General features: G+C 35.1%; 1 protein-coding gene across 1 annotated transcript in view; it reads right to left on the bottom strand.

The window, feature by feature from the left end:
- LOC141648186 (phosphoglycerate mutase-like protein 1) overlaps window positions 1-25,186 on the bottom strand; it is a 122,237-nt gene extending 97,051 nt beyond the window's left edge. Inside the window, exon 1 of the mRNA XM_074456681.1 lies at window positions 25,181-25,186. The gene's annotated coding sequence lies outside the window, so the exon portion shown is untranslated. The remainder of the gene's footprint in view (window positions 1-25,180) is intronic.
- Between the last annotated feature and the right edge of the window lie 242 nt (window positions 25,187-25,428).

Raw genomic sequence — 25,428 nt, 5'->3', positions numbered from 1 at the left:
TTCGGTGCCATGATTCGTACGAATGGAAACTAATTTTGATTTATACTTATTTTGGGCAAGCTTCATTAGAACTGCAAACTCTTCGAAAGTTTCATCTTTTGAAAAGAGAAATATAGGCCAAACATATCTAGAGTAGTCATCAACTAGAACGAAGACATACCTGGATCCACCTCTACTTCTTACCTTCATTGGGCCACAAAGATCCATATGCACGAGTTCTAGTGGTTCTTTGGTACGTACTATTCTCTTGGGTTTGAACGATGATCTCACGTGTTTGCAACGAGCACAAGAATCACATAGGGTTTCTTGATCGAATTTGATTGATGGAAGTCCTTCAACCAAGTCCCATTTCTTTAGCTTATTCAACGTAGTTGAATTTATGTGAGCAAATCTATTGAGCCAAAGGCACGGATCATCCTTCTTTTTATCACCAAATGTGACCTTACCTCCATCGAAGGGTTCAAGTGAAAGAAATAAATTTACATCTCCAGTCATGTGCCTTGAACATCCACTATCAAGGTACCATAGGTTATTTTCTTTCACCACAACCTGTAAATGATTAGATACAGTTTTTAGGTACCCAAGCTAAGTTGGGTCGTTTGACGTTAGTTATTCTAAAAACTAGATCTTTTATAACCCAGACCCTTTTTATAACATTTCGTTTTGGAGCCGAGTAAGTTTGTTTAGGAACCGTCTTAGGTGGAGTTGTGGGTTCGTTATGTCGTGGTCTTTCAGGTTGTTTTGGAGGAGCTTTGGTTTTGACGGGCTCCTTAGGTATTGGTGTTTGTTTAGCTTTTGTAGCCTTCTTGAAATTAAAGCTCATATCATAGAACCAACGATGATCATTGTTGCGTTTTTCATTGGTACTTGGTTCAGATGGGGTATTATCACTTTCCTCGAAAATAGTGTCAGATGCTTTGACAAAGTTGATTCCTTTTCTTAAATCTTGAGCATATTTGACACAATTTTCTTGGATATGTCCAGTATGACCACAGTAATTGCAAATCAAATATTCGGGTAAATTTGTATATTTTCTCCATCTGAAGTCTCGTTCGGAAGGGGTTGATTTGTATTTAGAGTGATCTCTACGACCATAGCACTCGTGCCCTAATACCATTTTCATGGTATTATCTAATTGCTCAGTTAGGAAATTTAGAACCCGTGTGCTACCTTCCCATTTCTCATGAACCTTTCTAGCATGCAAGAGTAATTCCTTTAAGGACTCTATTTCTTTGTTGCATTTAGAATGATCTGACTCTACAACTTTGGGAGGATGAGTCTCTTTATAGTTATCACGGAAGTCCTGGAATCTATCATTAAGAACTCGAACCGTCTCGGTATGCTTTCTTTTAGTATTTGAAAGAATGGTTTTAGATTCCTTTAATTGCTGAGTTAAAGATTCGATCTCCTTCTTTTGATCTGAGATTACGGCCTCTCTAGCCGTAGCCTTGGACTCAAGAAGCTCTTTGACTTTCCTCAATTCCAATGTTATAGCTTCACTAGCTATAACTTTGGCTTGAAGATGCTTAATGTTGAGTTTTAGGTCTGAGGTTATAGCTTCATTAGCCATAACTTTAGACTCAAGAGCCTTCTTCTCAGCATTTATCGTATCTGAAGTTGTAGCCATATTAGCTGTAACTTTAGATTTTAGCTTTTTGGCCTTTGCTTTAAGGAGTTGATTCTCTTCAGCAATATCGAGAATTTAGATTTTAGCATAGGTTAGCAACTTCTTCTTCTTATGATGCTTCATCGTCCTCAGGGTCGAGATCTCCCCAGCATGATGCTATCATAACTTGCTTGAATTCCTTCTTGGTCTTCTCCCGTTTTGCTTTATCTTTGATTTTCTCCCAAGTGGAACAATCCTTAATCATATGACCGGATTCTCCACACTTGAAGCATCCTCTATTAGCAAACGTATTCTTTGACTCGGAAATTTTCTTATTAGAGAACTTGTTGTTGTTATTATTGAACGATTTTGCTTGCTTATTTCTAAAGATGCGTTTGTTGAACCGTTTAGCAAATAAGACCGTTTCGTCCTCTATTTCAACATCTTCTTCTTCTTTAGCAGAAGCTTGTAGAGCCATGCTCTTAGTGTTACTGGCCTTGGCCTCATCGTCTTCCAGGATGAGTTCATGAGCCATGAGAGCACCAATAAGTTCTGCATAAGGAAGAGAAGTGAGATCTCTGACTTCTTCCATGACCGTGACCTTGGGACGCCATTTCTTGGTTAGACTCCTAAGTACTTTTCTAGCAATATCCTCGGAGTTGAAAGTTTTACCAAGATTTTTAAGCTCATTGACTATGGTAGAAAATCGTGCTGACATGCTATCCAGTGATTCATTATTTTCCATTCTAAAAAGTTCATATTTTTGAATCAGCAGGTCAATGCGATATTTCCTTACAGCCGACGTTCCTTCATAGGCCAGTTCAAGACCATCCCATATTTCCTTGGCCGAAGTGCAAGAAGAAAAACGATCGAATTCAGTCGATGTCATGCCGTTTTATAACAGGCTTATCGCTTTCGAGTTTTTCTCAGCCTTCTTGTAATCAGCCTCAACATAGTCTTCTTCCTTTTTCTCATAGGCAGTGCCTTCCGAAGATGCGACCAAAATTTTATGTGGTCCGTTCTTTATAATCGTCCAGCACTCCCAATCATGTCCTTTTATGTAGTGTGTCATCATGTTTTTCCAAAGTCCATAATTCTTCCCATCATAGACGGGACAATTAAGATACTTGGAATCCATTTCACACGTGTAAGGCAGCGGAATGAAAATAAAATAAAAAGATAAAAAGATAAAAAGATAGACGGATCTAGCCTCTTTGCGGTTAGGCAATCAAGAGCACGAGGCTCTGATACCAATTGAAGAGTCTATCACACCCGAAATACTCGAGAAGGGGGGGGGGGGGTGAATTGAGTATTTAAAAATTATGCCTACTTTTTATTTTATATCAAGGTAGTTAATTACTTAAAGTTTATTGATTAAACTTTAACTAATTAATTGATTGATTATGAACGTAATGAAATGACTGAAAAGAAAGATGCAAGGACACACGATATTTGAAGTGGTTCAGCTTCACACGTCGAAGCCTACGTCCACTATTCTCGATTAATAATTTTAGTACCTTACTCCGGATTACAAAATTATCAACCCAACTCGTATAGTTAACTCTAACTATAACTCGATTTGAATATCACTAGATATTCGATTTGACTATCTTAAGTTACTAAGAAAGCACTTGATTGTTCTTCTAAGTGTTCACACAATTGAACGAGTAAGAAACAATATGAAGTACTAATATCTTATGACGTAATCTTAAGAAAGATAAGCAATTTAAAGAGCACGACTTTTCGCAATATTTTTAAAAACAAAACAATAAGACAATTATGATTTAAACTCAAATATGTTTTGCAAAGATTGTTGTATTTCGAAAAAATTGGTTAAATAAGGAATGATCAATTGTATTTATAGTAGAAGAGAGAACTAGGGTTTGCACGAAACCCTAGGATGCCGTGAGATAGGCGGCAAGAATTACAAGAGATAAATCTTTATCTCTTTCCTAATTTAATCCAAGATATTATAGTTTAGGTAAATAAGATAAAAGTAAATCTTATTTGTTTTCCAAAACTATATCTTTAAGAAGTTTAGATAAGTAAACAAATCAAATCATATATTATTAAGATAGGTAAATATCTTATATAAATATAAGCTAGAATTGATTAGATAGTTTACTTATACACAACAACTTCACACGCCCCAGCGGTTTACAACTCATGGCCGAAACCCTAGGCCCGTGCTCATCTTGGATAAATATCTTTCTTCTTGGATTAGGGTTAGGTTAGATAGACTAGCAAACCCTAGGTAGCATGACGACCCATAAGTCGTTTTACTAACCAATAGAGATATGCAAGCTACCTATTATAACAACCCATAATTCAGCTCTACTAAATATACAAATAATTTCGAAATATGTTTAAAGAATTTTATCCTTTGAAAAATGATTTTAAAACTATTAAAATCGTGCTATTAAAATGCTACCTAAAGTTATAGTAGAAACAGCTATAAGTTTAAGTTTAGTGAGTAAAGTTATAGGTGAAATAGCTATAACTTTACCTTCCCAATATTCTTAACTTAAGATACCGTCATTAGATGAAGACCTATACTAACTAATCTTCCTGGAGATCTTCAGTAAAGGATCTTCTCTTTATCTTGACCAAAAGCTCTTCATCTTGAGCTTTGTTAAAGACTTGATCTAGCCTTTTGCTTGAATGATCATCATATTTGAAACTTGTTACAGTTGCTTATGATGCTTTAAGAATCTTCAATGTTATAGCTCAAGCTACTATAACATTACTTGAATGATGCTTCACAAATCTTCAATGTTATAGCTAAGAATGCTATAACATTACTTGCTAAACTTGTAAACCTTAGTTAATCTAACAAGGACTAAACAAACGATTACGAGCAAGAGTATATACAAAACGATGCACACACTTGTCATTATCAAAACTTAATCATATATCTATATGGTCCAACATGTCTTTTAATCAAACGAGAAATAAGTGTGGCATCACCGCCCTCGATCGCTTTAATCTTCAGCCTATTCACAAAGTTTATGTGATCCCTCTTGGTGTGTCCAACAAATACATCGCCCCTGCTACGAAAGCTGCCACCTTGTATTGAATAGAGAGGGCGACAAAGGCTTATGTCAGGGCCCTTATAGCCTCTACCTCGGCATCAGTTATTCTCTTCTCCGAGCGGTGGTGCTGCTGTCAATCTGTCATTGAGTGGGGGTTAAGTCATGGTTGTGTTCTTTGACATGTTGCATTACCTCGCACTCCCATCCTCCTTTACTTTTGTCCTTAGCCCAGCTTTGCATTGACATCATGTGATTTCAGCATTCCTCAAATGGTTGCTAGCGATGTGAGGTAAACCATTCTCAACTCGCCTATTACCGTTTCCATGTACTCCTGCACATGAGCGTACAAAGTATCTCTCGACTTCGGGTGTGCCAGGCCCGTTCACTCTGCGAGAAGTTGCTTTCTTAATGCTGAAACCAATGGCATGTGAGTGTTTCTTATACATCTCATAAATAAGTTCCCATTTTTTTGCTTTCATTCCCAATAGTGACTTGGAATAATATGTACCTGCATAAGTTTACAGGGTGACACCTGTTGGAGCTTGTGTCCTCCACAAATTAGTGTGATAACATTTGTAAATCTCTTACAGGTTCACAAGGGTATACTTCGTATATTTAATTAGTTGATTAACGTTTACCTAATAACGGTTGGCTTGCTAGAAAGTTTGACGTTATTATCTACAGATGGCGGTGATCAACTGGTCCCTAAAGGTCACACCTATAGGATGTGTTTGAGAGATGTGGTTATAGAAATATGATCACATTAATGCCTAATATGACTAAACAGTTAGTCAATGTGTTGATGAGACAATTATTTAATGAAGATTAAATAATATTAGTTGAGACGAATTAACTGTCAATTCGTAAATTGAATATAATAAGTTATATTTAATTAAATGTATGTAATGTAAGTTTGGACGAATTAATCTGTTAATTCGTAATTAAATGTAATCAGTTATATTTAATATCAACAAAATGAATGTGTCATAGTGGTAATAGTGAGGGTACTCAAACCAAGAGGTCATGAGTTCGATCCTCACTAGATGACAATTTAACACATTTTATACATTTTTGGAATAACCAAAAATAAGGAGATTATACTCCTTATTTCGGTGATATGGGCCGAATTAGGGAATAGAAATATCTCCCTTATTCACTCTCATTTTCGGTTTTTATAAGAAGAAAAAGGGAGAGCTTTTTTGGAACCCTAATTCATTCTAACCGAAATCCTTGCCTCTCATCTCTACGAAAAACACAAAAACAACCTAAATTTTACAGAAAATTTGGATCGATTCTAGCATTATCAAAGGGCATATCTCATATCGTCTTGGGTGCAACCAATAGGCGAATATCTATTTTGATATTGTTCTTAGGCCATTTTTGCTAGGACCGAAGGTTATTTCTTAATCCTTTATTTTGTTTATGTATTTTAATTTTATGACTAGTGATCGTCGTCATTAAATTCGTTATAAACCTTGAAAATAAAGGGGTTCATACAGATAAATCCCACAAGTGGTATCAGAGCGAAGGCCACGAATTTTAATTTTTGATGATTTTCATAAAATTGTATGTAAACAATGAGGATTTTCGAAAAAAAAATTAGGGTTTTTTCGGCTGAAATTTTCTTTTGCCGAGAAGAATTTTTTTCGGCCTGTTTTTTTCGTTTTTTTCCTTTTGCTTGATGATTTATTTCCAATTTCATTTTTCATATCATTGTTTTAATCAGTTAAAATTATCATATGAAGAATTGGTAGATTTTGATTTAATGCAGATTGAGTTAAAATGCAAATAGAATCGTCATGTCGATGATACAAGAATTTGTTTTTGCTATATAGTTTTAGCATATACGATTAATCATGTTTATTAATTCATTTGCTAAATCATGTTCTAATAGCAACTGTAAACATTTTCTTCATCAAATTTTTGAATTAGGGCTTTTTGCCGCAAAAGAAAAATAAAAGGAGGCATTAGGGTTTTTTGTTTTTTTTAACCATATTTTTTTTCTTGCTTCTGCTACTGTTCACGGCAGATTATAAAAAAAAAAAATTTTTTTTACGGTTTTTGCTGAAAAACCGAGACATTTTCATAGGTTAATTCATTTTTAGAGTTACCGTATGAAAAGAAAGTTTTTTTGTTTTCTGTTTTTTAGCCGTGCTGAAATTATAAAAAAAAAAAAAAACTTGTTTGTTCAGCCGAGACAAAATAAAAATGGATTTTGTTTTTTTTTGTTTTTTGGCCAATTAGTTATTGTGAAACGGTTCACAATTTAAAGATACCGAATTATTTTAAAGCAGTTTAAAATTTTGACGGATTGAATTCATATTACAAGTTTAATATGGATTAAGAATGAAATTAATGTGGTTAATTGAGGAATTGTCACTTAATTTGATTTAAATAGGTGGTTTGGATAAATTAATCAACATAATTAAGGAATTGTGTCATGTATGTTTAATTTATTTTAGTTGATGCATTTTATTTTAATTTTGTTGAATGAATCGATTGAATGAATTTTATTTACGTGTTTTTGCAATCAGTTGTAAATTGTAATACTTAGTGTGGCCTTAGTCAAATTATGTTTTCGTAATGAAGGAAACATGATTTTTTATGTAATTATGAGATCTCGAATCTCCTTTATTTTTAGTTTTGGGTTTTGAAATTAAAATGTAATAAATAGGTTTATTATGTAAATTTTATTTATTGTATTTTTCAAAAGAAGACTAAAGATGGAGATTGGAGCTCACTCCCGCTACATGGATCAAGATGGAACATCAAGACAAGCTTCTCGGGTCCAAGGATGGATTCCAAACTTGTATTTAAAGTTCATTTTGATAGGATAGGCCACACTAGGACTTTTATTGTTTTACGTTTTCATTCATATTGCTTATCATTCACATGTTAGTTTATGCATCATATTCCGCCTAAAACCAAACCACCTACTACTTCTAAAATGCATGAAAATTGACTCATATAGGTTGTATGTTAGTTTTCATGGACATGCAGATGTCACAGTCTTATTAAGCCATCACCTTAGTTTATTCATTCTCACATGCTAGATATTAGTTCACTTAAAATGAATTAAAATAAAGTTGATGAGATCTTCCTCTAAAACGGAAATTGAGATTAGTCTTTATAAGGGCAAACAACTATGAATCCCTTCTTCGTCGGTAGGCATAATATGACCCCTTCTACGTTGGGTAAGTAGTTGTGTTGACTTAGTTTACCTCAACATCATAGTCCGAAGAGTTTCTCGTGATTATGATGGACTAAAGATAGAATTTACAGAAATTTATCGACCAAGAATTCTAACAGTAGAATTAGCCAAAAGGTTGGCTTATCAATTTACAGATAATTGAGTCTTGGGATCATTTATATAATTCTTGAGGGAGGTCAATTGTATAAATGTTTTGAGTCTTCGCGTTATGACATTAGTTCATTAGACTTAAAATCAAAACGATGCACATGCTTATTATTTTTTATTCTTCTTTCGCAGTGTAGAACACGATTATTTTTCATAATACTGTTACAACGAAATGGCTGGAAATAACGCAACCCCAATGCCTAGTGCCACACTTGATCGCGCGTCCTGGCTGAAAGTTTTTATGGACAACATGAATCAGTTCACACGTCTGAAAAATGACGGGTCCAACTTTGCGGACTGGGAGGCAGCACTACGGAATGCTGCCATTGCTGACGGTAAGCTCAATTACTTAACTGAGCCAATACCGGTCAACCCAGGCCCCAATGCAGGAGTCAACGAGTCACTCGCTTATAGTGATTTCGTTATGGAAGCGGGTGAGATAAAGAACGTACTCATCTTTGCAATGGAAACCAATTTGCAGAGACGCTTCATTGCCCAAAGTGCAAACAAGATTTTCACTACGCTCACGAACGAGTTCTCAAAAGCACCGAGAATCGTTACATATGAGCATACATGTCGCTTCTTTGATGCGAAACTCCAGAAGGGCCAACCAGTTAGCCCACACATTATTCTTCACATGATTGAGAATGTCGAGAAGCTGGAGGCACTGAATTGTAAAATCAGTGAGAGCATTGTCATTGACTGAATGCTTCATTCTCTTCACGATGGTTTTGCCCTTTTCAGGGCGAACTATTACATGAATGACTTGAAAAAGAGTCCTCATGAGCTACACTCCCTTCTCGTACAGACCGAGAAGGATATGAAATTGAGTGGGAGCGTGAAGCAGGATGTTCTCACAATTTACAACAAAGGTAAAGGTAAGGGCAAGGCTCATGGCGACCTAGCTGTAGGTAAGCCAAAGTTTAAGAAGCCAGGAAACGGTAAGAGTGCGCCTGGTGAGACTAGTGGCTCACAGGGCAAGGCAAAGAGCAAGGGCGGTGACATAGAGTGCCACCATTGTCACAAGACTGGACATTGGAGGAGGAACTGTCCCGTCTACCGTGAGGACATCAAAGCAGGCCGCATCGTTCCTGTTGGTATGTCATCTTATATTCATATGATTGAGATTAACCATGCAAGTTTCGGAACTTGGGTACTTGATACTGGTTGTGGTTCTCATCTGTGTAATCATTTGCAGGGCCTAAAGAACACCATACCTCAAGAAAAAGGTGATGTGGACCTGCGAGTCGGGAATGGAGCACGAGTTGCTGCTGTCTCGAAGGGAACATATGTAATCCAACTCCCTAGTGGTTTTGAGTTATTTTTAAATAACTGTTACTATGTACCCAGTTTGTCTAAGAACATTATTTCTGTTTCCGTACTTACTAAAGACGGTTTTGCATTTTCAATAAAGGATAATAGCTGTATTTTCTCTTTTAATGAAATGATTTATGGCAAAACAGTTTCCATGAATGGAATTTACATCTTAGATCAAACCACGGAAATATTACACATGAATAATAAGAAATTAAAGGTTGGTGACAAAGATCAAACCTATCTATGGCATTGTCGAATGGGACACATAAATGAGAAACGCGTGAAGAAACTCGTCGATGATGGGACTATTCCCGCATTCGATTTTTCTACATATGGCACGTGTGAATCATGTCTCATTGGCAACATGACTCGAATTTCCTTCAAAGGTGTTGGAATGCGCGCTAGTGACCTATTAGGACTCATACATACTGATGTTTGTGGACCTATGTCAATTACCGCTAGAGATGGCTATAGATATTTTATCACTTTCACGGACGATTTGAGTAGATACGGATATGTCTACTTAATGAAGCATAAAAGTGAGTCCTTTGAGAAATTCAAGGAATACCAGATGAGGGTATAGAACCAACTGGGTAGAAAGGTTAAATCACTCCGTTCAGATCGGGGTGGCGAATATCTTTCAAATGAGTTTGATCAACACCTTAAAGACTGTGGAATCGTTTTACATTTAACTCCACCTGGAACACCTCAATTGAATGGTGTGTCCGAATGGAGAAATCGAACCTTACTTGATATGGTTCGATCCATGATGAGTCACACGGTAGTGCCTGATTCATTATGGGGTTATGCTCTTTTGTCAGCTGCTCTTATACTTAACCGAAGTCCGACTAAAGCTGTCGACAAGACTCCATATGAAATGTGGAAGGGAACGGTCCCTAACTTGTCCTTTATTCGGGTTTGGGGTTGCGAGGCTTATGTCAAGTGGAGACACGAGGATAAGCTCGGCCCGCGATCGGTCAAGACATACTTTATAGATTATCCAAAAGGAACATTTGGTCATTACTTCTATTCGCCTACCGAACATCGAGTTTTTGTTGCGGCTAGTGCGACGTTCTTGGAGAAAGAATTTCTCGAGAACAAGACGAGTAATAGAACCTTCGAGCTGTCGAAGATTCCAGAACCAACAACCGAGGAACGTATGGAGGAATTTGTTCCTCCAACTGATGATACGGTTGATATTCCTGAGGAACCTAGGAGGTCGGGTAGAGTCTCTCATCCTCCGGACAGATACATTGGTATGGTCGAGGAGAATGACGTTTTACTCCTAGAGAGTAATGAACCCGCTACCTATAAAGGTGCTATGACCTGTTCCGACTCAAAGTTATGGCTCGAAGCCATGCAATCCGAGATGGACTCCATATATGAGAATGACGTATGGGATCTAGTTGATTTACCTACTAAGGTAAAACCTCTATAGTGCAAATGGCTTTACAAGATAAAGCGTTCTGTAGACGCGGAACCAGATACCTATAAGGCACGACTTGTGGCAAAAGGTTTCACTCAAGTGCACGGATTGCATTATGATGAGATTTTTGCACCTGTAGTCATGCTACGTTCCATTCGGATAATCTTAGCGATTGCCGCTTTTCATGATTATGAAATTTGGCAAATGGATGTGAAAACCGCTTTCTTAAACGGTTATTTGGAGGAAGAGTTGTACATGGTGCAACCCGAAGGTTTCATAGATCCTGAGCATCCTAAAAAAGTATGCAAGCTTAAGCATTCCATTTATGGACTTAAGCAAGCTTCTCGGAGTTGGAATCATCGTTTCGACCAAGTGATAAAAGAGTATGGTTTCACTCGATCGGTCGAGGAACCATGCTTATATATCAAGTCGAGTGGGAGCAAGATTGTATTCTTGATATTGTATGTCGATGACATACTCTTGATTGGGAATGACATTCCTCTCCTATCTTCGGTTAAAGGATGGTTGAAGAACCATTTCCAGATGAAAGATCTGGGTGAGGCACAGCGTATTTTGGGAATCCGTATCTACCGAGATAGATCACGACGGACGTTATCACTTAGTCAGGAGTCTTATTTGGATAAGATTCTTGAGAAGTTTAGCATGACAAACTCCAAGAAGGGGAACCTTCCAATGACGACTGGGATGCAGGTGAGCAAGTCTCAGTCACCCACGACGCCTGAAGGGATTGAGCGCATGAGTCGTGTTCCTTATGCATCTGCAATAGGATCGATCATGTATGCCATGATATGCACACGTCCAGACGTGGCATATGCATTGAGTATGACGAGTCGGTACCAAAAGACTCCAGGTGACACACACTGGATAGCTGTCAAAAACATCCTCAAGTACCTACGGAGGACTAAGGATTGGGTATTGACTTATGGAGGCGATACTAAGCTATGCGCAATCGGTTACGCAGATGCTAGCTTCCAAACGGATCGAGATGACTCAAAATCTCAGCCCGGGTTCGTCTTCACTCTTAATGGTGATGCGGTCAGCTGGAAGAGCTCCAAACAGAGTGTTGTAGCAGATTCTACTACTGAATCCAAGTACTATGCCGCTTCGGAGGCAGCAAAGGAAGTGATATGGATACGTCAATTCTTACAAGGACTTACGGTAGTTCCTAGTTTGAATGACCCGATCACCATCTATTGTGACAATAGAGGTGCCATCTTCCAGGCTAAGGAGCCAAAGTCTAGTAACAAATCTAGACATGTACATCGGAAAGCTCACCTAATCTGTGATTACGTGGAGCAAGAAGAGATAGTGATAGACAAGATTGCGACGGATGATAACATCGCGGATCCTCTCACTAAACCGTTGAATTATGATAAGCATGTAGGGCACATTATTTCCATGGGAATCAAACGTGTTCCGGAGTTGTAGTACTTGATTATGGATTTGATACATTATCTTTTTCATATACTATTTATAACTTCATCGTTTTATTATAATATTTTGTTTTTCATGTGGATTGTACTGACAACATTGAACGCCACAAAGTGAACTGAATTACATTATATTTGTTTTGGTCCGTAATCGCCAATGTGAGCTGATAACTCCGGCTATTATATTGTGCAGTCGATTGATGGTGGGTTCAACGACCCATAAGTCAAACGGTTGACTGATCGATCACAGATGCGAGATTATAACGATACCTCGTAGGACAACTTTTTGTGACAACGTCATGGAGTCATAAATGTTTAAAAACATTCGGTGTCAGGTCGTGGATAGGACGTCCATTGTGTTCCTAGAGTCGATTCTTTTGACTATCGACTGTCTCTTGAGATTAAGGCAGTTTTTGGGTGACTTTGGTTTCTTTCTCACGGTCTGCCGTAACTGGAGGCTAAGTAGATTTTTTCTGGGTCATTTCATACTGTGCTTACATCTGCAGGTTTTGAGTTGAGGAAAATATCCAACCCTTACCAGGTATAGTTATTTCTCAGGGCCACTCGAGGAGTTGTAACTGAAATACATGGCCATTCTCGAATGTTGATTCGTTTATCAGTTAAGTTACTCTCTAGTCGGGGAAACCACTCTTGATATTGATCGCTTGTAAAATACGACCTTTGTGAATGCGGATTTGCAAATTGTTTTACATTGAGTGGGAGAAATTTTAGGATATGAGAATCGGTTATCGCACATACACTTGTGAGGACAAGTGGGAGTTTGTTGGAGCTTGTGTCCTCCACAAATTAGTGTGATAACATTTGTAAATCTCTTACAGGTTCATAAGGGTATAATTTGTATATTTAATCAGTTGATTAACGTTTACCTAATAACGGTTGGCTTGCTAGAAAGTTTGACGTTATTATCATACAGATGGCGGTGATCAACTGGTCCCTAAAGGTCACACTTATAGGATGTGTTTGAGAGATGTGGTTATAGAAATATGATCACATTGATGCCTAATATGACTAAACAGTTAGTCAATGTGTTGATGAGACAATTATTTAATGAAGATTAAATAATATTAGTTTAGACGAATTAACTGTCAATTCGTAAATTCAATATAATAAGTTATATTTAATTAAATGTATGTAATGTAAGCTTGGACGAATTAATCTGTTAATTCGTAATTAAATGTAATCAGTTATATTTAATATCAATAAGATGAATGTGTCATAGTGGTAATACTGAGGGTACTCAAACCAAGAGGTCATGAGTTCGATCCTCACTAGATGACAATTTAACACATTTTATACATTTTTGGAATAACCAAAAATAAGGAGATTATACTCCTTATTTCGGTGATATGGGCCGAATTAGGGAATAGATATATCTCCCTTATTCACTCCCATTTTCGGTTTTTATAAGAAGAAAAAGGGAGAGCTTTTTTGGAACCCTAATTCATTCTAACCGAAATCCTTGCCTCTCATCTCTACGAAAAACACAAAAACAACCTAAATTTTACAGAAAATTTGGATCGATTCTAGCATTATCAAAGGGCATATCTCATATCGTCTTGGGTGCAACCAATAGGCGAATATCTATTTTGATATTGTTCTTAGGCCATTTTTGCTAGGACCGAAGGTTATTTCTGAATCTTTTATTTTGTTTATGTATTTTAATTTTATGACTACTGATCGTCGTCATTAAATTCGTTATAATCCTTGAAAATAAAGGGGTTCATACAGATAAATCCCACAACACCAAGCAAAAAAGTGAAAACATTCATGAGATAACCAACAACATCTGCATTTAGATAATCATCCATACTCTAGTTACATGGTTACATTACAACGAAAATTAGACACATTTATTACATATAAAAAATATGCCTTCATACTACGCCAAATCCGACCATCAATAACGAGCATATCACAACGGTTTAATGCATATAATAACGACACTAAGATTACCGTTTTCCAAATATTGGCGGAAACCTAGACCGCGCTAATAAGAATAATGGTTTCCCTTGAAAACCGTTGTTATTATAATGTGACAACGGCTGCTTAACAAACCGTTATAAAAAACGTTTAACGGTTTCCAAAAACTCTTTATAGAATCATTCTTATCAACGATTGTTAGACAACCGCTACCAGTTTAAGAAAACGGCATTTCGAAAACCGTTACTAAATTAACACTAGTAACGGTTTGTGGTACCCGTTGTTATGTTATAGCTACGAGTTTCTTGTAGCCGTTATCATTTTCTATTATGAAAGAACGGTTTTTCAATTCAACCGCTGTCACTATTTGATTAGATTTCTCAGTTTGACAACTACATGCAAAACTTTATCAGAACTTTAATAAATATTCAATTTGACCAATAATATTCAATTTGACCAAAATAATTCTATAAATATGGCTTCATAATGTTTTAGGTCAAAATCTAAATTATCAAACATTTACTCTTTAATTTCTCTCTAAATTTCTCTCCAAATAAAATATGGTTTAAACCCTGATTTTGGGTGGTTGACGCAAATGTTCTCGTTAGGCACGGCCTTTTACTTGCATTCTCCATAATCTCTTGGTTCATTCATTATGATGAGAATGGAAAGGGTTTAAACCCTGATTTTGGGTGGTTCACGCAAATGTTTCATGACTCCGGTTTCACTGCGGTTAAAAAACTGTACCTTGTGTCTACAAACAAGCAAGGTTTTATAGGCTTCGCTTTTATCGAGTTTGACAAAGCCAACTGTCATGATTGTTTTCGCAAGGCAAGAAAATTAGGGGCTAGATTTGCGGGGGACGATGCGTAGAAAGAGGACTTATATTCGGATGCTAGATAAAAGAGCCCTTATCTATGGGTTACAACTTTCTTGATCATCATCTGCTAAGACATTACAGGAGGCATCACATTCTTGCCACCGTGCCTATGTCATGGGAGAAAGAGGTCATTCCACCTGCGGTGCCCGGCTGATGATGAAGACCGATGTACGACTTTATTTATACCAAAATACATGAAGAGTATCCTAATACTTCATTAGATTCTAATAATAAAGTCTTTAATTATTATCTGGCGTTATAAGTTGTATTTGGATTATGGTGGTTCTTTGAATTAAAGTTTAATTATTTATATTTTTTGTTACCCCATCCTCTTGAATTCAGAGACAATATCACCAGAAAAATGCTTGTGTCCTCCGAGAGTACGATACTCTTTACACTTAAAGGCAATTCACTATAATGACTAACTTTCTCTTTATAATAATAAAAAAGAAGGGAAAACAAGTATATATATATATATATATATATATATATATATATATATATATATATATATATATATATATATATATATATATATATATATATATATATATATATATATATATATATATAGATTCGGGATCCTATGAGAACTCTTAAGATAATGAGAACTGTGAGAACCTCTCACAACCCTTAGATCTTATACAAATAAAGGGTGAGATTAAACTTTATTTTCGAACCTGTCACCCTCAATTTTCTTTCATTATACGTTTTACCCCTACTTTCTCCTTCTTCATCACACTTCTTCTTCAACGATAACTCGTATTCTATATGATTTCGAGTACCATTACTGTGATTTCGACCAAATTAGTCCGCACATCCGAATTCAGTTTTGCTTCCTTCGTTGTTCTCGATGATTTCATCATCGATTTTTCCGATTTCGAGTAGATTAAAATTTAGGTAATTCCTCAATTCCCCCATTTCTTTCTTATTCCTCAGTTTTTATGATTTTTATGATTCAAATTAGTTGATTAGGGTTGTATCTTATTAAGTACTTCATTTTACATACTTAATAATTGAGATGACAATGTTGTTTTAGGGTTAAAAGTTTAATTTTTTGAATTGGGTAATTGTGTGTTTTAGGGAAAACGTGGATGGTTATGTTGGGCAGTGATTATCAATGATTAATGTTCATATGATTTTTTTTTAAGTTTTATTATTAATATTCTTAGATATTGATTCCTCATTATTTGATTGTGTTAGTGGTGAGAGATACTTGTTTGTTGTTAAGCGTTTAATTATTGGTCAATTTTGGTGTGATGTTTGTAGAAATTTGAAGCTTTTCGTCATGTACTCAAACCAAATCACAAGAGATGAACATCTTGTATCCAGAAAATGAAGCAACTAAATTGGACAGTTACCTAATACTCTAGTTGTACCCTTTTGCTCCTTCATATTTTCCTGGATTAGAACTTTAGAAGTTTGTTGACACGGGTGGCTGCGGAAAGTGTTTCCAACATGAATTATCCCTTTGTGTTTCGATTAAAGCATGAATTATCCCTTTGTGTTTCGATTAATCTGAACATGTTGCTGAGTCTATATGTAGGTATTAGATAGTCTTGACATTTCTCTGCATATAGGCTGATGGTTTTGTGTACGTTACTGGTTTATTTGATTCAGATGTTTCACACCGCTTTCAATGGTGACAAAATGACCCCGTAAGGTAAATGTCCAAACTGTTGGTGATGATATTACACCTGCTCAGACCCCACGACCACCAACCAACTTTCTTCAAGTTCCCGAAAATGAAACTTCTCAGCCTAATGTCAATTATAATAGTAAAGACTTTTTTGTAGACACGACTCTTGAAGGTGTAAAGATTGAAGGTAAGAGGACCCTTTCTTCAATACAAATCTTGTTATTGCTATACTGGTTTGAATGTTCGATGTTCTGAGTGTGTTGGCACTGATTTGAAAATTAAATGATTTAAGACGAATTAACTTAAGACGATCTTGAGTAACTTAAGACGTCTTAACTTAAGACGATCTTGTGCAAGACCTATTGCTAAGTAATTTGTCTTAAAATGTGAAACTAGTGAAACGGTAGTAAACAATTTTGCACTGATTAAACAGTAATTATCAACTTACTAGTTACTACTACATTAAAGTTTGAATATCTTCTTTTGGTACTGAAAAAATAGTGTAGTAATAACAATAGAGGTAAGTAGCTCGGATAACAAGCTAGCCAAAGAACGGGGCCGCTACAATAAATAGAGGCATGAGGTAACTCTCAACATCTCTGAATTGGCGGCTTAATGATACTGGCTGTAAAATGTATCTTCTCCTTATTATTATTTTGACAGAAATCTCTTCATTGTTTATTACAGTACTTGAGCATTTACTGATCACAGAGATTAAAAAGCAAAGAATATGAATGCAGAAGCAGACATTAACAGGAGAATCAGTTCATCATTTCCTAGTGAGGTAGTATACGTGTACCATGCAAAGGTATGATGACGAATGTACTCTCTATCAATTAGGCTTCTGGACATGTTCATTATATACAACAGTAATGTGTTGACCGCCGAAGTTCAGGTACTTCCAAGCATCTACCTTGGATCGTGTAGCTTAGGATACATTTTAGTTAAGCTATACGTGTCTTTTATGACTTTACATAGACACTAAATTTGATGAGGCTCTCACCCAACTACCTAGGTTAGACAGTTTCAGTCCAAGCAACTTTGGCCTTGCTCCCTAAAACCCAAATTTAACGTCACTAAAGATATACTCTGTTGTAGTGTCAAAATCAAAACAACAATTAGTAAAAGTTATTGACACTTTACAGTTTACAGAAGGATATATCCTCCCACATATCACCTCTAATATCTCCTGCATATCATGTCTACCAATTGAGGGATACAAGGGAATTTCAAATATCGTGTCAAGCGCTTGATCACAGTTACCTACCATGAGTGTCCAATATCGAGTTGAGCTACAATCTCACTGTCATCTCAATCAATGTTGAACTAGCGAAACCTCGTCTCTGTGTTCTTAAACTAACATATGTCTTCTAGTTTCAGATTGGAGAAGACATAATGAACAATCTGAAGAAACCTGCTCTAGTAAAGTTCTTCCTACTACTTCAGAGTACCAAGATCTCTATATCAATTTTAGCTATTAGATGTTGGAGATTTTTTTTTATATATATATATATCACGTGTTTGTGTTTGGCTCTCTTAAAATTCTATAATATGTTTTGATTTATCACTTTGGAGCAATTGTGTTACGTATACCCCTCATTTCATCTTTGTTTATCGTATATTAACGGCTATTAGCTCAAAGGAAGAGCGATGTGCACATTTTGCACAAAGGTATGGGTTCGAATCCCATATAGCCTATTAAATAACAAATCTCATGCATGATTAACAATACTATACAATTAAGATTAAGGGGGTTGTAATCATGCTTGGGCAAAGTAGAGCATGCCATAATTAGACTCGTCCGTGGAATAAAAAGCTTAGGGAGTGCAATAAGTTTACAGTTATCAGAAATTCAAAAGCGAGTTTATATGTAGAAACTATGACCATACATGCATGCCTTATTTGAAATAGGATTATAATTTACAAAGTCATGTCTCTAGCAATCTAAATTTAAAAGAAACACTAATATTTTATAGCCAATATGGGAGTCGAACTCACATCTTGTGTATCGCACAATGCTCTGCCATTTAAGCTAATTGGCTCTCGAAATAAGTAAAATGTAAATCTGTGCAATGTAGAAACGGTAATGACTATATCAAAGATATTATAAACTGAAAATTTTAGGATACCCGTCCCCGAAAATTAATCAACCATATACATGCATGAAAAAGCAATATATATGCATTAAACAACCTTGTACATGCATGAAAAAAACATTAAACGTGCATTCCTTAATTTTATACGCGTCCCTGTAAAAAGGGTTCACTCTGCCCCTCTAGGGTGTCTTTTGGTCTTGCGGCCGTTCGATTATAATAAGGGAAAAGGTTAGAGTTGCATTAAGCGGATCTGCTACATTCCCATTCTAAATTTTAGGACCCTACTCCCCTAGTTTTGATCTCGTTCCCAAAATAAGGGAAAACGTTTAGGGCTGGATTAAGCGAATCCACCTAATCCGACCCTAAACCTTTTCCCATCCTAAATTTTAGGATACCCGTCCCCTAAAATTAAATAACCTTGTACATGCATGAAAAAATAATATATGTGCATTAAACAACCTTGTACATGCATGAAAATGCAACATATGTGCATTCTCTAGTTTTATACTCATTACACTGCCCCAATAGAGTGTCTTTTAGTTTTGCGGTCGTTCGAATTATAATAAGGGAAAGAGTTTAGGGTTTGATTAGGCGGACCGTCCTAAATTTTAGGATACACATACCCCAAAATAAAACAACCTTGTACATGCGTGAAAAAGCGATATATGTGCATTAAACAACCTTATACATGCATGAAAAATCAATATATGTGCATTAAACAACTTTGTACATGCATGAAAAAGCAATATACGTGCATTAAACAGCCTTGTACATGCATGAAGGAGAAAACAACGCTGAAATAGGGCAAAAGAATTCCTAGCCAAGGTGCAAATATCCAAGTCAAATCATACTCTCATCTAAGTAACTTAAGCAAAGTGTGTGTTTAATTGTTGTTTATAGTGATTATCATCCCGTAAACACGCAATAAAATAAAAGATTCAACCACACAAGGGAAAATCAATGGAGACAGTAAGAAAAATTCAATATTAAGCCAAGTCCTTAATTTACATCAATATTTCATCTATGATTAGTCATACACAAAGACATCGGGTTAACAAAAAACATAACCATATCAAACCGAGGTTAAGTTTGACGAGAAAACTCATTGGGTGCGCGAACAAGAATGATAACTTACTTGGGATGGTTATACTCAGTATCGATATGTCGCTATACAAACACAAGAAATCAAGGCGAGACGATGTTGGATATCAAATAGTTGGATTCTGCTTGCATGTAAAATAAAAGAAAAGAAGGAGAAGAAAAGAATGATTAACATCATGGCAGTAGAAATATAATCCAACCCTAAACCCTTTCTCGTCCTAAATTTTAGGATATTATTCCCCTAGTTTTAATCCCGTCCTCAAACAATTGCTTTATTATGTCAATTAATCACTTTCTCAAATTCCTTAATACTTTTCTTATGCGTGCGTTAAAAGGCGTTATATGTGTTTGAAATGACGTTGTATGTGCATGAAATATGTAAACTTCGGGCAATAGTCTAAAGTGAGCCTTTGTCTATTGGAGGAGATATTTTGGTTAACGTTTGTCTTAATCTATTGCTTACTTTGAATAGTCTCAAGTCTGATCTGGATTTTATTTCTTAGTTCCCTCATGCTACAGTCAGTTATGCACATAAGAGATCCCTATATAACTCTATATTAAGAAAAGGGGTTGCAATGCCATTTGCCAACACCAGAACTAATAGAGACCAATTGGCCAAAGCAAAAATATAATTAACAAATAACTATTTCACAAATGTTGGGAAAGCGGAAAAAAGAGATGAAGCATGAGTGTTTCATTTACCAATCCTTCTGAAATTCTGCGATCGGCTAACAACGAAAAGCTTTTGGGAGAGTCGTGCCAATTCAAATCACCTCTCCACTAAGCGTGTATTTAGTACTCCCTGTCCTAATTTTTTGCTTACGTTTGATTAAAATACCCCTCTCGATGAATATAAAAGGTAAACAAATGACGAGACGGAAATAGTACATTTTAAACACTCTAAGTCAAAATTATTACTACGGATTTAGAAATAAGCTCAGGTGCATATAAATATTCAGTAGATACACGAAAAGTAACCACTACATACACAAAATAACAGATTAAATTTCTCTAGGAGTAAAGAGAGGAGGTTTTGCGTTTCTTCAAGTTAGATATGCAACCTAGGAGTTTGACAATATGAATGAACAACTATGCAAACTTTCTACAAATCTAGCTCATAATAATAATAAGACGGAGCAAGGAATGATAATTACAAATAACGATAGAATAATGCCTAATTTTCAGATTTTACTGTGTATGGAGTATGAATCTTAATTTACTGCATATCAGTTTAGGTTAAACAAAGAATTAGTCAAAGAAATTTGGCATAAGCTCTTCAACTTTCAATATGTGAAAAAGTTGACAATTAACAAATTCAAACAGTTGAGTTAATTTTTCAATTTTCCCCAACCCTAATTTCAATTAAGTATCCCAATTATATGTATATAAACTAGAATCAACAATCTATCAACCGTAATTTGTAGACGAACTAACAAATTCGAAACACATAAAATCGAAAAATAGAGAAATTAATAGAGAAATTAAACAAACCTCATCCATTTGCGTCTCCATTGATGAAGGAAGCAGAGGAACATTGAAGCTTTTGTTCTGCAAATTGAGGAAGTAGTTTACTAAACACGAATATATTCGAGGAAGCAGTTTACACAATCATTTCGAGGAAGTAATTTACTGTGTTTAGTGATGGGAGAAAAAAATAAATTGGAGAGAAAAAGTCACTTGGTTAAATGACGGAGGGTTAGACAAAATGGTACGATCTCAGCTCATTTGTATAAGATCTAAGGGTTGTGAAAGGTTCTCATGGTTCTCATTATACTAGTGGTTCTCACCGGATCTTGACCATATATATATATATATATAGAGAGAGAGAGAGAGAGAGAGAGAGAGAGAGAAGGGTTCTAGTAAGTTCTTCATATATATTGAGTCCCTAAGTCCTTATAAGGGCTCTTGGATGAAGGAAATGGTGGGATGAGATTACATCTCAAAGAAGGGTCATAAATCTCCCTCCCTAATCTTGTATAACTCCTTCTAATCTTGTATAACTCCTTCCCCATTCTAATCTCCTTACTCACTCATTATCCATTTCATTCATTCACCCTCTTCAACCATTCCCCCCCCCCCCCCTCTCCTCATTCATTCTCTCCCAACAAAAAAACCCCAAAAAATAAAAAACAAAAACCAAACAAATACTCATTTTTTCATCAACAAAAAAAACCAAAAAACAATAAAACACCATTACCACCACCACACCAGACCCACAAGACGACCACCACCACCACACCCGACCCAGCACTAGACCTGCTGCCCCCGCACGACGGCCACCCCCTCGCACGATCGCCACCCCTAGATCTTAGCCGTCCTCCTCCTCTGCTCCTTTCTCCGGCCTCCCCACAACCATAAAAGCACCCCCACCGACACACAACCACCTCAAATTCCGCCGGCCACTCACGACCCTCCTCTCCACCACCGCCCTCCTCGTCTCAGATCTACCCAGAAACCCCTCGTCGTCACCACCCAACCACCGTTGCGACCAGCCCTTCACCACCCCGACACACCACCACCATCCTCCTGCCGCCCTTACCGAACCGACGACAACCACCATTCACGCGTCACCTCCGTCTCAGATCTGACGTTTTTCTTCAGTTTTTCGTTGTTTTTTGTTCAGTTTTTCTGATTTATTTTTTTGTTTTGGTTTTGTTTTTGTTTTTGGTTTTGTTATTGTTATTTGTTCTTTTTTCCTTTATGTATATAATTTGTTATTGTCATGAGTCCTTCATATAATTTTATTTATGTATATAATTTGTTAATTTAATTGGGCTATACGACTAAAGTTATACAATTTACGATTAAAGTTATTCTATTTACGACTAAAGTTAGACCCTTGAAAAATTAAATTTACCTATACTTTGTACTAAAATTACATAAATTCAACATAATAAATAAAATGGACTCTACTTTTTTTACTTATTGGTTAATTTTTTTTTTTTTTTTCAGATCTAGTATTGTTGGTTTAATGTTGGTATTGTTGGTTTTTTTTAAGATTCTAATTTTAAAGTTTAGATGGTTTTTTTTTTTTGCAATATTATTGTTGGTATTTTTTTGCAATATTATTGTTGATTTTTTTTTTTTTTTTTTTTGCAATTTTCAGTGTTACTACTTTCAATCTAGAATTAATTTTTAGTATTTTGGGTTTTTTATTTCTCTTTTTTTAAAGTTCTATATTTTGGGGTAAAGTTATACAATAATCAAAATAAAGTTATACTATTAACCTCTAAAGTTATACATTGTATAAATTAAAATTACACAAGCATTGGAGTTATACAATGTGAATTTGAATATATTAACTCTAATTTTTGCAATTTTAAGTCAAGTTTTTATAATTTTTGCAATTTTCAATGTTGAATAGAAAAGAGAATTTTAAGTCATATTTTGGGCTAAAGTTATGCAATAATCAAAATAATTTTTTTTTTCGGTTTTTTTTATTTTAGATCTAGTATTGGCGATATTTACGATTTTTTCTACTTGAACATTTTTGTTTACAATTTACATTTGTTAACTTTTTTTTATTTTGAATTTTCAGATCTATATGTGAACACAACTAAAGTTATACTATCTACTACTAAAGTTACACTACTTACGACTACAATTATACACTTCAAACATTAAAGTTACATAACTTGGACTGACTAAAGTTACACATCTTGCACTACTTGTGATGAAAGTTGTACTAATTATGACTAAAGTTTATGGACTAGAGTTATTTGGACTAGAAGTTATACAAATATGGACTAGAGTTATTTAATAAAATTTACTCTGAAGAAATAAAGTTTTACCTGTAAATTACAAAAGTTATACAAATTTGGATTAAAGTTATACAAGTATGGACTAAAGTTAAACAATATTGAATCAGTGTTGTTATTACAAAAGATGCACAAATTTAGAACAAAAGTTATATCACTAGGGATTAAAGTTGTAAGTTTATAATATTCAATCTCTTATTCTACTCATTTCTCCTTTTTTTGGACTAAAGTTGCACAATTATTTACTAAAGTTACATAATTTGGTGCAAAAGTTATACAAAAAAAAACTAAAATTTCAGTATGACAATTTATATAAAACTTGTCATGTAAATTTACGTATAGTATAACTTTAGTCCTTTTCTATATAACTTTAGTCCAAAATTGTGTAACTTTAGTCAATAATAGTATAACTTTAGTCCTTTTTTGTATAATTTTAGTCCATAATAGTATAACTTTAGTCCTTTTTTGTATAACTTTAGTCCAAAATTGTGTAACTTTAGTCCATAATATTATAATTTTAGTCTTTTTCTGTATAACTTTAGTCCAAAATCGTGTAACTTTAATCCATAATAGTATAACTTTTGTCCAAATGTAATTCAGATTTGAAACTAACACAATGTCATTGTTGTACATAATGTAAGTTAAAGTTATACATAATGTCAGTGAAGTTATACATAATGTCAGTGGTGTTATACATATTGTCAGTGAAGTTATACATAATATCAGTGATGTTATACATAATATTGATTGAAGGTATACATAATATCGGTGAAGTTATACACAATATCATTGAAGTTGTACATAATGTAAATTAAAGTTATACATAATGTCAGTGAAATTATACATAATGTCGGTGAAGTTATACATAATGTTGATTGAAGTTATACATAATATCGGTGAAGTTATACACATTGAAGTTTTAATAATAAATCCGAATATTTTATATAACAACACGAAATTTAACAAGACGAAATTTTAGATAATTTATAAAACAAGCGGTTGAAGTTATAAACATTGAAATTTGAGAAAATAACTAAATATACATTGAAATTTAAATACTAAACTGAAAAATTTATGTAACACAACGAATTTTAACGAGACGAGATTTGAAAAAATAAAAAACAAGATGATTTTTGAAATGTCATAATATGAATTATAGTAACTTTAATATATTTAAGATTAATATTAACAAATAGAAATAAAACAACTCCAAACAACAAATTTAATACAAAATCTGGAAAAAAAAAACACGTTAACTTACTCTCGGTGCGGTGGTGATGGTGAGTGGTGGTGTCGGATGGGGTGGTGGTGTCGGATGGGGTGGTGGTGTATGAGGAAGAGGGGTTTTGATTTGTTTGGATTTTTGATTTTTTGGGTTTTTTATTTATTTGGATTTTTTGGGTTTTTTTTATTTATTTGGAGTTTTTGGGTTTTTTATTTATTTGGATTTTTTGAGTTTTTTTTATTTATTTGGATTTTTTAGGTTTTTAATTTATTTGGATTTGTTGGGGTTTTTTTATTGAGGTTTTGAGATAAGAGAAGAGTGAAATGTGTGAGATAAGAGAGAAATGGGTGGGTAGAAAACAAATATATAGTAAATTAGTGGTTAATTAGGGTGGATTAGTGACACGGCTGTCGCAACCCTGTCAAAGATAAAACCAAACGGTCTCAACTAAAATGTAGTAGAGGCAGTCGAGTATCGAATCCACAGGGAGGTATATGTTCTATTAGTAATATCTAGTCCATCTATGTAACAAATTCGGGGGTTTTAGTTGTTTGGTAACTACACTACGAGGATTTAGGGAAGAGAAATCAAAACAAGA

The sequence above is a fragment of the Silene latifolia genome, chromosome 3, assembly GCF_048544455.1.
Source record: "Silene latifolia isolate original U9 population chromosome 3, ASM4854445v1, whole genome shotgun sequence".
In the NCBI taxonomy this organism is placed as follows: Eukaryota; Viridiplantae; Streptophyta; class Magnoliopsida; order Caryophyllales; family Caryophyllaceae; genus Silene; species Silene latifolia.
This window is presented reverse-complemented; position numbering and strand designations above follow the sequence as displayed.